Here is a 16620-nt window from a genome sequence, read left to right as displayed (position 1 = left end):
TCCTTATGACACTATTAATTAGGTGCACTGGAGAACCGTATTTCTGACCACATTCTTAAGTATACGCCTGTGCGATTGTATTACCGTGGCGTGTTCTTTTCAAACATATTTTAACTTTTAATGTCTGCGCAGATCGCTATCGTAACGGAAACAGAGCAACGTGGCTCCGCTGTTACTACAACGCATTATCATCTAGGAAGAGCAGGGTTCAAATCGTCCATTCATGCTGATTTAGGTGTACCGTGAGTTGCCGAAATCGATCGTAGAGAAGACGGTCAGTTTCCTTCTGCATCGTTTGTTTGTCTGATGCCGTGCTCCGTCTGTAGTGTCTTCGTCCTTACTTTAAACTGTTATCTTTCTTTTTGTTTCATGGATTACACTCGTCGATCTCTATAAAGGCAGTCTGTGAATGCCTCAACTGCACATCGTTGTCCGTCATTATTTCGCGGTTGGCACCCTTCAGCTACTTCTCTGACTATGCTTTAACAGTACAATGTATTTTCGCATTCTTAATTCGCTTTATACACTCCTGGAAATGGAAAAAAGAACACATCGACACCGGTGTGTCAGACCCACCATACTTGCTCCGGACACTGCGAGAGGGCTGTACAAGCAATGATCACACGCACGGCACAGCGGACACACCAGGAACCGCGGTGTTGGCCGTCGAATGGCGCTAGCTGCGCAGCATTTGTGCACCGCCGCCGTCAGTGTCAGCCAGTTTGCCGTGGCATACAGAGCTCCATCGCAGTCTTTAACACTGGTAGCATGCCGCGACAGCGTGGACGTGAACCGTATGTGCAGTTGACGGACTTTGAGCGAGGGCGTATAGTGGGCATGCGGGAGGCCGGGTGGACGTACCGCCGAATTGCTCAACACGTGGGGCGTGAGGTCTCCACAGTACATCGATGTTGTCGCCAGTGGTCGGCGGAAGGTGCACGTGCCCGTCGACCTGGGACCGGACCGCAGCGACGCACGGATGCACGCCAAGACCGTAGGATCCTACGCAGTGCCGTAGGGGACCGCACCGCCACTTCCCAGCAAATTAGGGGCACTGTTGCTCCTGGGGTATCGGCGAGGACCATTCGCAACCGTCTCCATGAAGCTGGGCTACGGTCCCGCACACCGTTAGGCCGTCTTCCGCTCACGCCCCAACATCGTGCAGCCCGCCTCCAGTGGTGTCGCGACAGGCGTGAATGGAGGGACGAATGGAGACGTGTCGTCTTCAGCGATGAGAGTCGCTTCTGCCTTGGTGCCAATGATGGTCGTATGCGTGTTTGGCGCCGTGCAGGTGAGCGCCACAATCAGGACTGCATACGACCGAGGCACACAGGGCCAACACCCGGCATCATGGTGTGGGGAGCGATCTCCTACACTGGCCGTACACCACTGGTGATCGTCGAGGGGACACTGAATAGTGCACGATACATCCAAACCGTCATCGAACCCATCGTTCTACCATTCCTAGACCGGCAAGGAAACTTGCTGTTCCAACAGGACAATGCACGTCCGCATGTATCCCGTGCCACCCAACGTGCTCTAGAAGGTGTAAGTCAACTACCCTGGCCAGCAAGATCTCCGGATCTGTCCCCCATTGAGCATGTTTCGGACTGGATGAAGCGTCGTCTCACGCGGTCTGCACGTCCAGCACTAACGCTGGTCGAACTGAGGCGCCAGGTGGAAATGGAATGGCAAGCCGTTCCACAGGACTACATCCAGCATCTCTACGATCGTCTCCATGGGAGAATAGCAGCCTGCATTGCTGCGAAAGGTGGATATACACTGTACTAGTGCCGACATTGTGCATGCTCTGTTGCCTGTGTCTATGTGCCTGTGGTTCTGTCAGTGTGATCATGTGATGTATCTGACCCCAGGAATGTGTCAATAAAGTTTCCCCTTCCTGGGACAATGAATTCACGGTGTTCTTATTTCAATTTCCAGGAGTGTAGTTTATAGCTTCAGTTTAAGTACTCCCATATAACGTTCACAGTTAAGAACACGTCATCTACAGCACAGTGCTCAAAAGAAGCAGCAAAACGGCCTGGGTCGAGAAATGAAATTAGATCTTGTATTCATACAACCGAAGTGAGGAGTCATCCTGTCTCTATGCTCGTGGTCGTGCGGTTCTAGGCACTTCAGTCCGGGACCGCGTGGCTGCTACGGTCGCAGGTTCGAATCCTGCCTCGGGCATGGATGTGTGTGATGTCCTTAGGTTAGTTTGGTTTAAGCAGTTCTAAGTTCTAGGGGACTGATGACCTCAGACGTTGAGTCCCATAGTGCTCAGAGCCAAGAAAAACGGAAAAGAGTTGCAAAATTCTTGAAAGTTACAAAATAAAACTAAACTAAACTCCTTCCGCACGGGTCATGAAGGCCCAAATGTTCCGACTGGCCGCCGTGTCATCCTCAGCCCACAGGCGTCACTGGATGCGGATACGGAGGGGCATGTGGTCAGCACACCGCTCTCCCGGCCGTATGTCAGTTTCCGAGACTGGAGCCGCTACTTCTCAATCAAGTAGCTCCTCAATTTGCCTCACAAGGGCTGAGTGCACCCCGCTTGCCAACAGCGCTCGGCAGACCGGATGGTCATCCATCCAAGTGCTAGCCCAGCCCGACAGCGCTTAAGATCGGTGATCTGACGGGAACCGGTGTTACCACTGCGGCAAGGCCGTTGGCCCTAAGGTAAGAAATGGAGAACGTTAAAAGATCGAACCTAGTGTTCTTGTATCTGTAGAAAAAAAAATACATGCATGTAATTGGTATATTAATTATCCGTTGTTTCAATGAGATAGCATGACAGAAAAAGGTAATTAACAATATCAGTGAACAATATATGTATGGGAAGTAAAGGCTGACATAGTACACTGATGGAAAAAAAACCGCAACACCAAAAAAGTAGAGTAATGAACGTCGCAAGAAGGTAAAAGTAGCGTAATGAGATTCCAGGAATACATTCGTCTAGGTAAAATATGTAAGTGATTAACGTTTCAGGATCACAGGTTAATGCAAGCGCGACATAAGACACTGAGAATGTGAATTGCTGGTACGTTTTAACTGGTGTAACTGACAGAATGTTGGATGCAAACACACAACTGTGCATGCCTTGTGTTGTACAGGTGCCAGATGTCAATTGGAGGGATGGATTTCCATGCCTGTTGACTTGGTCGGTCAGTACTAGGACGGTTACTGCTGTTTGTGGATGGCGCTGGAGTTGTCGTCTGGTGATGTCTCATGTGTGCTCGATTGGAGACACATCTGGTGATCGGAGAGGTCGAGGTAATATGTCGACACTCTGTAAGGCATGCTGGGTTACAACAGTGGTAAGTGGGCGAGCGTTATCCTATTGGAAAACACCCCCTGGAATGCTCTTCATGAATGGCAGCACAACACGTCTACAAATTTCCAGTCAGGTCTGCATGGGATAAGCATGAGAATGCTCCTGCAGTCGGACGAAATCGCACCCTAGATCACAACTCCAGGTGTAGGTCTAGTATATCTAGCATGCTGACCGATTGTTTGCAGGCCCTCAACTGGTCTTCTAACCAAAACACGGTCACCACTGGCATCGAGGCAGAACCAGCATTCGTCAGAAACTACAACAGACCTCGACCCCGCCCTCCGAGCAATTGATTTGCACCATGTCGTAAATGGCGGTGGTTTGCGGTCGGCAGAGTGTACGCTACAGGTCGTTTGGCTCGGAGCTGTCCTTGAAGTAATCGATTTGTAACAGGTCACTGTGGTGCCAGCTGCTGCTCGAACTGCTGTTGCAGATGCAGTACGATGCGCCGAACACGCTGGTCTTCGTTCTCGGTAGTGCCACGTGACCGTCCGGTGTCCGGCCTTTTTGCGAGAGTACATTGTCGTGGCCACCGCTGCCAGCAGTCATGTACATTGGCTGCATTCCTGCCAAGTCTTTTTGTAATATCGTAAAAGGAACACCTAGCTTCACGTAGGCCTATTACACGACGTCGTTTAAACTCAGTTAGGTGTTGATATGGACGTCTTCGTCGCCTTAAAGGCATTCTTGACTAACATCAACTCACCACGTCCATTCTCAAAGGTAACTAAGGCTCACGACCGTTACAGCGTTCATGTAGGTTAATTCTTACCAAGAAGAAGACAGAAACCAGCCACTATTAATACTCCTGTTTATTTATTTACAAATACTTGTACACTGCTGGCCACCGTAAATGCAACACCCTGAAGGAAGCATCCGAATCAAGTGAAATTTACACCATGAGTTTGCAGCGATGAGATATGCAACTGATTGGAATTTCAGCGCAGACGCACATCACGCGCGCCTGTGGCGCCACCTCATAGCGCCATTTAAGGCTTGGCGATTTCGACGAGTGTACGTTCGGCACGTGTGTTTACCTTGTGGTTGTTTCACAAGACGATCAGTTATGCCTCGTAGACAACAGCGAACATCTTTTGATCAAGTATCCGAGTTCGACAGAGGAAGGATAGTGGCTTACCGAGATTGTGGATTATCATACAGAGAAATCGCTAGTCGTGTTGGACGAAACCAAACAACTGTAATGCGGATACGTGACCGTTGGATGCAGGAGGGTACGGCGGACCGACGTGGTCGATCGCATTCACCTCGGTGCACCACTGCACGTGCTGATAGGCTAATTGTGCGCATGGCAGTGACGGATCGCTCAGTGACATCCCGAACCGTAGCACAGCACATTGCGTCTGTAACGCATCATCCAGTGTCTGCGCGTACCATTCGACGCCGTTTACAGCAGAGTGGTCTGTCCGCAAGACGTCCATTGCTTCGTCTACCATTGACGCAGAACCACAGACGTCTCCGTCGCCAATGGTGTGATGACAGACGGATGTGGACGGCAGAATGGAATGACGTTGTCTTTACTGACGAGGCACGCTTCTGTCTGCAGCACCACGATGGTCGGATTCGAGTGTGGAGACACCGTGGAGAGAGGATGCCGGACAGCTGCATTATGCACCGCCACACTGGTCTTGCACCGGGTATTATGGTATGGGGCGGTATTGGATATTACTCTCGCACGCCTCTAGTACGCATTGCCGGTACTTTAAATAGCCGGCGCTACATATCCGAGGTGCTGGAGCCAGTTGTCCTTCCTTACCTTAAGGGCTCGGCCACAGCCATATTTCAACAGGATAATGCGCGACCACACGTGGCACGCATTGTCCAAAGGTTCTTCGTCAATAACCTGATTGAATTGCTTCCCTGGCCGGCTCGCTCTCCGGATCTTTCGCCGATAGAAAACATGTGGTCCATGGTTGCTCAACGAGTGACCCAGATTACATCCCCAGCTGCCACACCAGATGATCTTTGGCAACGTGTGGAAGCTGCTTGGGCTGCTGTACCCCAGGAACACATCCAACGTCTCTTTGACTCAATGCCGAGACGTGTGGCAGCGGTGATCAACAATGGCGGCTACTCTGGCTACTGGTTCTGGCAGGAACCACATGCCACAGACGTCTGTAAACGTAATCATTTGATACTTGGTCAACATGTTATCTACAAAATAAATTTTGTTGTGCTACCTCTTGTCTTTCTTGGTGTTGCATTTACGGTGGCCAGCAGTATATTTGTAAATCTGCAATCTTTGAGATAACTTCACATGCGGCAAATTCTTTTTGGTGTGTGTGCGTGTGTGTATGTGTGTGTGTGTGTGTGTGTGTGTGTGTGTGTGTGTGTGTGTGGTGCTTCGCACAATATGGTGATGTACAAATTACATAAGTGCTGAATATATTTTGGAATATTCGAAAAATGCAATCCTGCAACTTCGCAACAAAATCGTGCGGAATTTTCGTCGGCACCAACACACCAAAAATATTTCGCCACAGTGGAAGAATAAAAATCGAAAACTGAAGACGATCTTAAGTGTATCTTGCAAATCATGTGAACAGCCGTCTGATGATGAACTTGCCAGTTCGAAACCGGTAACGGCCCTATTTAGCTAAATAAATAGCAGTATTAATAGTGGCTGGTTGCTGTCTTCTTCTTTGTAAGAATTAACCTACATTAATTGTACACAGCCACGGTCTCACCATGTCAGTTTTAGACAAAATAGCGTTACAGCGTTACTTAAAAGAAACTTGATTTGCATCCACATAGTGCCGCTATTAGTGCCACTTTTATGCGACTAGTGCGAAATCTGAATAGACATCATCTTTCGAATGTAGAAACACCCCTAGCAACTTACGTTTATGTCGGGCAACTCCTTCCTGGTGTTGCGATTCTTTTTCCGCCAGTGTATTTGAAACAGAATGAGGGTCAAATATTTAAAATAACTGAGGGAGAATAAACTGAACATTAGGACACAAGACGATTAACCTTATGTAGATGTTTTCAACAGGCAAACATCGGTGAATGAATAGGAACAGAAAGCTTGGAAACCACAGTCTGAAAAATATTGTCAAATATCTTCAACAACGAAGACACTGAATTAAGCCTAAGGTATTTTTAAATTTGATAAGATTTCTGGAAAACTATAAAAAACCAAGAAAAGTGCGAAATGCGTTCGCACTCTTGAGTGTCTCGCACGAACTTATTTATGTAGAAAGACAGTTCATGATGAGTGAATTTGCGAGTGTCGAAATATGTGATATAAGTGGCCGTATTCGTTCATTGCACTGAATGAGAAGACCATAGAGTGAATGTATAAGGCTTTCGTTTCTACCGACGAGGTATGAAGCAGGACAATCGCCGTACCACGAGCGACAAGCAGTGTCCATCCCTTCGCCGGATGACTGGTGCCCAGTCCTCTCTGAGCTTCACGTTCATGTGGCAGGTTGCCCACTGAACATATCTGGGATATATTGGCCGGCAGTTGCTAGTCTAGGTCTTGTCAAAATGAGAGGAAGCTGTTTTTTCTCCATATGCTAATTCACATCGTATCAAATTTTCGAATTCAGAGGTCAGATACGGCTCTTTAAACATAACCACCTGCATATTGTTAGGTTTTTGTTGTTGTGATCTTCAGTCCTGAGACTGGTTTGATGCAGCTCTCCATGCTACTCTATCCTGTGCAAGCTTCTTCATCTCCCAGTACCTACTGCAGCCTACATTCTTCTGAATCTGCTTAGTGTATTCATCTTTTGGTCTCCCTCTACGATTTTTACCCTCCACACTGCCCTCCAATACTAAATTGGTGATCCCTTGATGCCTCAGAACATGTCCTACCAACCGATCCCTTCTTCTAGTCAGGTTGTGCCACAAGCTTCTCTTCTTCCCAATTCTGTTCAATACCTCCTCATTAGTTATGTGGTCTACCCATCTAACCTTCACTATTCTTCTGTAGCACCACATTTCAAAAGCTTCTATTCTCTTCTTGTCCAAACTATTTATCGTCCATGTTTCACATCCATACATGGCTACATTCCATACAAATACTTTCAGAAACGAATTCCTGACGCTTAAATCTATACTCAATGTTAACAAATTTCTCTTCTTCAGAAACGATTTCCTTGCCATTGCCAGTCTACATTTAATATCCTCTCTACTTCGACCATCATCAGTTTTTTGCTCCCCAAATAGCAAAACTCATTTACTGCGTTAAGCGTCTCATTTCCTAATCTAAATTCCGCAGCATCATCCGACTTAATTCGACTACATTCCATTATCCTCGTTTTACTTTTGTTGATGTTCATCTTGTATCCTCCTTTCAAGACACTGTCCATACCGTTCAGCTGCTCTTCCAGGTCCTTTGCTATCTCTGACAGAATTAGAATGTCATCGGCGAACCTCAAAGTTTTTATTTCTTATCCATGGATTTTAATACCTACTCCAAATTTTTCTTTTGTTTCCCTTACTGCTTGCTCAGTATACAGATTGAATAACATCGGGGATAGGCTACAACCCTGTCTCACTCCCTTTCCAACCACTGCTTCTCTTTTATGCCCCTCGACTCTTATAACTGCCGTCTGGTTTCTGTACAAACTGTAAATAGCGTTTCGCTCCCTGTATTTTACCCCTGCCACGTTCAGAATTAGAAAGACAGTATTCCAGTCAACATTGTCAAAAGCTTTCTCTAAGTCTACAAATGCTAGAAACATAGCTTTGCCTTTCCTTAATCTATTTTCTATGATAAATCCTAGGGTCAGTATTGGCTCACGTGTACCAACATTTCTACGGAATCCAAACTGATCTTCACCGAGGTCCGCTTCTACCAGTTTTTCCATTCGTCTGTAAAGAATTCGTGTCAGTATTTTGAAGCCGTGGCTTATTAAACTGATAGTTCGGTAATTTTCACATCTGTCAACACCTGCTTTCTTTGGGATTGGAATTATTAAATTCTTCTTGAAGTCTGAGGGTATTTCGTCTGTCTCATACACCTTGCTCATCAGATCGCAGAGTTTTGTCAGGGCTGGCTCTCCCAAGGCTGTCAGTAGTTCTAATGGAATGTTGACTATTCCCGGGGCTTTGTTTCGACTTAGGTCTTTCGGTGCTCTGTCAAACTCTTCACGCAGTATCATATCTCCCATTTCATCTTCATCCTCTTTCATTTCGATAATATTGTCCTCAAATACATAGCCCTTGTATAGACCCTCTACATACTCCTTCCACCTTTGTGCTTTCCCTTCTTTACTTAGAACTGGGTTTCCATCTGAGCTCTTGACAAGTGGTTCTCTTTTCTCCAAAGGTCTCTTTAATTTTCCTGTAGGCAGTACCTATCTTACCCCTAGTGAGATATACCTCTATATCCTTACATTTGTCCTCTAGCCATCCCTGGTTAGCCATTTTGCATTTCCCGTCGATCTTATTTTTGAGACGTTTGTATTCCTTGTTGCCTCCTTCATTTCCTGTATTTTTATATTTCCTCCTTTCATCAATTAAATTCAATATATCTTCTGTTACCCAATGATTTCTACTTGCCCTCGTCTTTTTACCTTATTGAGCCTCTGCTACCTTCACTATTTCGTCCCTCAAAGCAACCCATTCTTCTTCTACTGTATTTCTTTCCCCAATTCCTGTCAATCGTTCCCTAATGCTCTCCCTGAAGCTCTCTACAATCTCTTGTTCTGTCAGTATATGGCCGGCCGAAGTGGCCGTGCGGTTAAAGGCGCTGCAGTCTGGAACCGCAAGACCGCTACGGTCGCAGGTTCGAATCCTGCCTCGGGCATGGATGTTTGTGATGTCCTTAGGTTAGTTAGGTTTAACTAGTTCTAAGTTCTAGGGGACTAATGACCTCAGCAGTTGAGTCCCATAGTGCTCAGAGCCATTTGAACCATTTTTGTCAGTGTATCCAGGTCCCATCTCCTTAAATTCCCATCTTTTTGCAGTTTCTTCAGTTTTAATCTATAGTTCATAACCAATAGATTGTGGTCAGAGTCCACATCTGCTCTGGAAATGTCTTACAGTTTAAAACCTGGTTCCTAAATCTCTGTCTTACCATTGTATAATGTATCTGAAACCTTCTAGTATCTCCAGGCCTCTTCCATGTATACAACCTTCTTTTATGATTCTTGAACCAAGTTTCAGCTATGATTAAGTTATGCTCTGTGGAAAATTCTACCAGGCGGCTTCCTCTTTCATTCCTTACCCCCATTCCATATTCACCTACTACATTGTTAGGTTATAAATACGTAATATGAAGTTAATTTCAGTAACGCATACTCTTTTTGCTGTAGTCATCTTCACAAACGTAAAGCTATTTCAACAATTCCTACAAGCGACTTCACTTTTATCTAGCGCACAGTGTTTGTCTTTGTGGACCTCCAACAGACCAGGAGATGTATTCTGCTAAGCTTTTGGTCATTTTAGGCTTGTCTCGCGTGTTACAGCTTCAATCGACAGTGAAACCACCAGGATTGTGAATGCAGCTTAAAAATATTAAATTTATTTAGTCTTATTCATCTCACAAATAGTGAAATTTTTAAGTAGCAGGTACTAGCATCCATTTGTCGTGGGTATTATTTTTAGGAGGAGCTCCTTTACCTCGTCATAAGGCTTTATGGAGTCTATAAAATTTTCCTTTTCTTACTTCCTCGTTTCTTCCATCGTAATGCAGCGCTATGCAAAAATCTCATCATACGCCCTATTAGTCTACTTTTTCTTTCCTCTGTTACCTCATTTAACTGGTTTTTTTACCTACGGTTTTCTTTGTTCACCTTCATTGATAATTTTTTCAGGGCATTGAACTCTGCCGCGCGGGATTAGCCGAGCGGTCTCAGGCGCTGCAGTCATGGACTGTGCGGCTGGTCCCTGCGGAGGTTCGAGTCCTCCCTCGGGCATGGGTGTGTGTGTTTGTCCTAAGGATAATTTAGGTTAAGTAGTGTGTAACCTTAGGGACTGATGACCTTAGCAGTTAAGTCCCATAAGATTTCACCCACACATTGAAGTCTAAACATGCATAGCCAGTGCCACATTTCGAAGACATTAAGTTTATTTTCTTGAGCATCTTGAAGGACTTTTACATTGGAAGTAGGAATTAAGAAATCCTTCAGTCACTAATTTTCGTGTTTTGTTAAATACACGATGCATTTCGGACCCTGTGGGTCCATTATCGGGTGTAACTTGTCTTAATACATGATTTATTTTTGCTCTTGAATGAGGTGAAATGTATCTAAATCTGTTAGAACAACTAGAGACATACCGCCATAAAATAAAAAACAGAGAGACTATGTTAAATGAACAAACATATTTCGCAAGCCACCCAGTTATTTCATTAATTTTAAAGACCTATTCTAAAGTTATTCCTTGCGTATGTCAATTGGTTAATAATCAGATGTCTGGCATCACGAATAAGTTCATTTTTGATCACACCACGGACAACAACGTCTGTTAAGTGTTTACAAACATGTGTATGCAAATGTGCCTCTCGAGCGAAGTGATATGCATGAATAGGATGGAGAAAAGAATGTGTGAAGGTATTAAAAAGTTAACAACGTTTCTCTTGGATTATGTAGTAAGTTAAGACTTCACTTTGTACACCATTTCCGCATTTGACTTACGAAATTCATGGCCGGCCGCGGTGGTCTAGCGGTTCTAGGCGCGCAGTCCGGAACCGCGCGACTGCTACGGTCGCGGGTTCGAATCCTGCCTCGGGCATGGATGTGTGTGATGTCCTTAGGTTAGTTAGGTTTAAGTAGTTCTAAGTTCTAGGGGACTGATGACCTCAGATGTTAAGTCCCATAGTGCTCAGAGCCATTTTAACCATTTGATTTAAACGAAATTCATAACCTAACACCCAATCTTTTCATGACAGGAATACGCATTTCACCTCATTCAAGAGCAAAAATTAATCATGTATTAAGACAAGTTACACCTGATGATGGACCCACAGGGTCCGAAATGCATCGTGTATTTACGAAAACACGAAAATTTGTGACTAAAAGCGTTTTTTAGATCATACCTCCAGTGTACTGAATACAGTCACGTTTGAAGCTGCAAAATATGGATAAAATTAAGCTGAAGGACCTTTGTCAGAACCGTTCAATGCAGTACTCCAAATGTAGGTACTAACGAAGTACTTTTCCGTCTTCCTTGAAATACTTTCATGTTAGTATCGGTGGCTAAGCAGGTGCTATCATTCGCCTAATATACTGACGTAATGAGATGTCTGTGAGCAGTCAGCTGCAGCACTGAGAGGTCACGGTTGAACTTTATAGCAGGCAGCCCCACGGACAATACTTCCGCTTCTGGTTCATCATCTTAACACCTGACGAAGAAGGCGGCCTTGCTGGAAGTAATTTCTCGTCGCGTGTGCTCTTCTGCACGCAGTCGCCCCGACTTTTAATTACTACTTCAGCAGATCTGCATAATAACCACGTACGGACGCCCCCCGTACTAATGATAATTCGTCCCGGGCATCAACAAGACAGCCTGCTGACACCTTATTAAATGACGCACCTTCCCTAACGAGCGGCCCGCAGCGCAGCGTCGCTCCATTTTCCCCAGTTCCGCGAACCCGGATTCAACGGCACGGCCTGAGACGCTCTCGGATCACGGTGCAGGATTTGGAGGTCGCAGCGTGCACGAGGAGACCCTGAGTACGTGTAGCACAACTGAGTGGTGCACCAATTATTTTCGAACAGCTGTCTGGCGGCCGTCACTGAGAACCGCGGCAGGTACCGGGGCGGCTGACACCCCGCCAGTGTGGGAAGACCGCTAAGGGGAAACAGCGAGGACGTCTCGTCCTAACCATACAAGGGCCAGCCACCAAGATTTAATTATTAAGGGGCTCCGGAACGCCCTATACTTGCAATGCTAAAATAACGCTTATAAATTATGATGTGGTCTGCTAAGGCAGCCAGTCCACAGTGACGGGTAGCCGAAAGAAAGGCACGCGTACACACACGCCGACTGGCGTGAAGTCTGCAACAGGATAAGTATTGACTTCTAATAAGAAAAGTATGCAGCTCCTCGAATACTTAACTTTATTCTTTGTTGGTTTACAACGTTCTTCTTGAGACATTTATACGATAACTCTCAAACTATGTAAAGCTAATGGCGCCTTGCTAGGTCGTAGCCATGGACTGAGCTGAAGGCTATTCTAACTGTCTCTCGGCAAATGAGAGGAAGGCTTCGTCCCTATAGTCGCTAGCAATGTCGTCCGTACAACTGGGCGAGTGCTCTATCGTATCTCGAGACCTCACTTGTGGTGGCGCTCGGTCTGCGATCACACAGTGGCGACACGCGGGACCGACATGTACTAAATGGACCGCGGCCGATTTAAGCTACCACCTAGCAAGTGTGGTGTCTGGCGGTGACACCACAAATTACATCTTTCCTCACAAAGTATTTGAGGTAGGAAGTTGAACTTTTTATAGATTATTTATTGGAATATGGGCTACAACTTAACACAGGGATTTTACAAAATTTGAGTTCAGTTATTAAAGATGATTTTTTTTCAATTGTAATGAAAATTCACAACATTTTTTTTGCAATTTTTTATTTATATATTCAAAAATATACAGTTTTTTAGAAAAAAGGCTGTGTTAAATTATGCAGAAGGTACTGTGTAACATTTACTGAAAGTTTGAAACAAATATGTTTGGAAGATCCTTAGAAAACATGTAATTAGTATGAGAAAATAAAAGTTTTGGGAATCGAGCGACAAAGATTGGATTAACTTTTTAGTGCATTCCAGGTCCATAGGATGGATTATCTTCATCCTCTGCAAACTCCTCCTCCAGCTTCCTCTTGTTCCTCCTCCTGTTTACTCTTGCTTGTATTTCTAGACTCTTTACAGTCCTGTCTGCAGCCCGAGGGCGTTCCTTGTCTAAAGCAAGCGTCGCTCGTTGTTGTGTTCGTAGATTTTGATACCATTTTCTTCAGTTGCAGTTACTGCAACACTGTTCCAAAAGGTGGTCATGTATGAACACTTATCACATTTCAGTTGTATTTCACTAGCAAGTCCTACGTGCTTTATTATGGAGAGTTCCAGACCAACTTCACTACAATGAATACATCTTACACAGTTTGAAAAAATTCCTTTGAGAACCGACATATCAAATATTTCATTCACATCCGATTCGCCCATAAAACATTCATAGTTTTCACTCATTGAACCAAGCTTCTTCTGTGAAGTATTTTCTTTCCCACTTTGACTGCTATGGGCAGGTGTACTTGAGAGGTTAGGTTCACTCACTTGGTTATCGTCTTTATTGTTTACAGTAATAACACATACCTTTGGCTTTCCAACATTTCTCCTTTTCTTAAAAGCCTTCAGAGGATTTATAATAACTTTACTTTTACTCATTATTATTCTTCAACAAAACAAAAACTCAAGAAACAGAATTAATTACGAATATTTTCGAGATAACGACAGAGTAAATAAACATGAAACAATCGACAATCACACCAGCGATATATATTGAACCATCACAGGTTATCCACAACACATACTTTATCTCACATCACTAAAATGTACCTGATGAACACGGACGTTAATAATAACACCATTTGACATCAGTTTAACAGCGCCACATTGGGTCACGCCCACGTAGAACACATTTCAAAAAAAATTTAAAAATAGTTGTAGTCTTCGGAAATGAATAAATTATATATCTATTAAAAAGTAATAGTCTGCAGATTCAGAAAACGCAAAACAGTAAAAATTGAACTTTTCATGATTTTGAGCATTTCCGGAGCCCCTTAACTCGAAAAAAATAAGAGGCGCAATCATTTTCGCATAAAATATTGAATGAGGCAAACATTAGCAGCCGAGAAAAATGTTAACAGAATAAAAATCCTCTTAAGCTGGCAGTAATTTCTTGTTTTTATCATGGCCGGTTTCGAACCTTAAAGTTTCATCTTCAGGTGCTGTCAAATAATTATGGAAACACTGTTATGTGGCAGCCAGGCCAATCAGTCCTGAGAGATCAAGCACACACCAAACAAAGGCATGGGAGCTGAGGACCAGCAACTCGATAATCGCCACGGAATTGTCCTTAATGATGTGGTGGCACCTGAAGATGAAATGTTAGACTTCGAAACTGGTAGTGAAATAAGTAAGAAATTACTGGTAACTGAAGCGGTTTTTCTTCTAATCATAAAATCAGTTTGCTTATATGCATGCCTGAAAGAACAGACACTGTTGACGATCCGCAGCTGTACGAAATATTTATAAATTAATTCGCTGACCCCGAATTTCTTGTTATCAGCAGTATTAGGTAAAGATCTACCACCCAGTAATGGCAAATGAAAATTTGTGTCGCTTTCGGACTCAAACCAGGCTGTCTCGCTTATTGCAAGTGGTCGTCCTTAATCAATCTGTTTTACTGCTCTCTCTCTCTCTCTCTCTCTCTCTCTCCCTCTCTCTCTCTCTTTTTAACACTGATTTCCGACCTATCGCTAGCAGTCTCCTCAGCCGCTTCGGCTATTCGTGCGAGCTCTCTGGATCTGTCTACATCCTTATATCGTAGTCCACTAAATTCATGACGCAATGCTCCCTACATTATTTGGATGTAAGCAGCAAGGAGAATGAGACGACGAGGAATCGAGACCAGTGTTGTTATCATCGTGTGCCCGCCTAGGCCTCTAATACTTTCATGCATGCCTGAATGAACAGACTCTGTTGACGACCCACAGCTTTTAACAAGATAATAATAAGTTGTCGTCTCTTTCTCTATGAATAGATGATGAATGCAGCTAGCCGCTAACTTTGTGTAATGTCTTGTCTGTATAGACGTGTATCTGTTGCCTTTAAGACCCTTTCACCTTCACACATAAATCTATACAGTAATGTAAGGGCCTCCCGTGTCCTGGCTGATCCGTGATAAGACAGGCGAAAATTAGACTAATGGAGGATTATTAGTATTATCTCTATTTTCATTCGCTCTCTCTCTTTCTCTCCTTTATCTATGTACAGTTTTTAATATAATATTTCATTACGTGAAATCAGCCAAATAGGATCTTTGGTGGGGTCCTTCGTATTGGTAATCAGCGGCTGGCTTGCTGTAAGAGATCTTTACATTTATTATTACTGTTAAACACTGTATTCAGTCGGGAGAATCAATCGTGTGGACAATTTGTTCCTTTTACGAAAGATTGCGAATTCCAGATGTGTACGAAGCCTTTTTGGACGATTTAACACAGACTCAGTGATTGCAGGCTCTCTTCGACACAGCTGAAACTTCCCCACTAATTACAGGGCCAACGTGATCATCAAATGGTTCAGAAAAACTCATTCGTTCATTCACTCCGGAACAAAAAGTCACAAACCTTATTTATGAAGGAAATTGTGTATTAAATCCATCTCCATTACATGTCCAGATCTCCGGTGATTTCACGTCTTAATTATTTTCCATTTACACTCTCTTTCTATTCAAACAAACCGCTAGTGGCACAAAAGTTAATTCGCTCGATTTAGCGAGAAGAAAATCTGAATATGTATCTCTCAGAAACACGTCAATCCCTCAATCCCTACTCCAGAAGCTGTCCTAGTTACCACTCTAACAACCACGGAGAATGCATATATGCATCTCTGTTATTTCAAAGAATAAACGCGCTAGAAAATACTTTGGCGTGGTCTAGCTGTCGCCGCATATGTTACGAGAAAATCAGATCAGATACTTTTCCAAAGTGAATGAATGTGGATGGTTTGATTGACAATGATTAATTGGTGCGTGGTAGAGGGTATTTTCTGTGGGGACGTTACAAGCTGTACGAAATACTTTCGAAACGAATTCACCGACCGCGAATGTATTATCAGATGTATATACTGCAGCTGTTGATTGTCAACAGTATCTGTTCTCTCAAACAGGAATGTAAACATTAAAAGCTGGCTTCAAATGGCTCTGAGCACTATGAGACTTAACATCTAAGGTCATCAGTCCCCTAGAACTTAGAACTTCTTAAACCTTGTAAGTAGGCTGTTTATGTTTTCTCTATGTAAGTAGGCTGTTTATGTTTTCTCTATGTAAGTAGGCTGTTTAGGTTTTTTATTGGTAACGCCACCTCTGTATGACAATCACTGGCTGTGCTGTGGGCAGTCTGTGTCTGCTTTGCATTGTTGTAATACTCGCCATTGTAGTGTTAGGCAGCTGGCTGTGAACAGCGCGTAGCGTTGCGCAGTTGGAGGTGAGCCGCCAGCAGTGGTGGATGTGGGGAGAGAGATGGCGGAGGTTTGCAATTTGTCATGAACTGATATATATATTATGACTTGTGATGATATTAAGGTAAAT

At 44.1% G+C, this 16620-nt stretch overlaps 1 pseudogene; it reads right to left on the bottom strand.

The window, feature by feature from the left end:
* Window positions 1-2555: 2555 nt before the first annotated feature.
* On the bottom strand, window positions 2556-2673 carry LOC126483030 (5S ribosomal RNA; annotated as a pseudogene).
* Window positions 2674-16620: the final 13947 nt, after the last annotated feature.

This window comes from Schistocerca serialis, chromosome 5, assembly GCF_023864345.2.
Source record: "Schistocerca serialis cubense isolate TAMUIC-IGC-003099 chromosome 5, iqSchSeri2.2, whole genome shotgun sequence".
Lineage (NCBI taxonomy): Eukaryota > Metazoa > Arthropoda > Insecta > Orthoptera > Acrididae > Schistocerca > Schistocerca serialis.
Note: the sequence above shows the minus strand (reverse complement) of the source record. Positions and strands in the feature narration are given on the sequence as shown.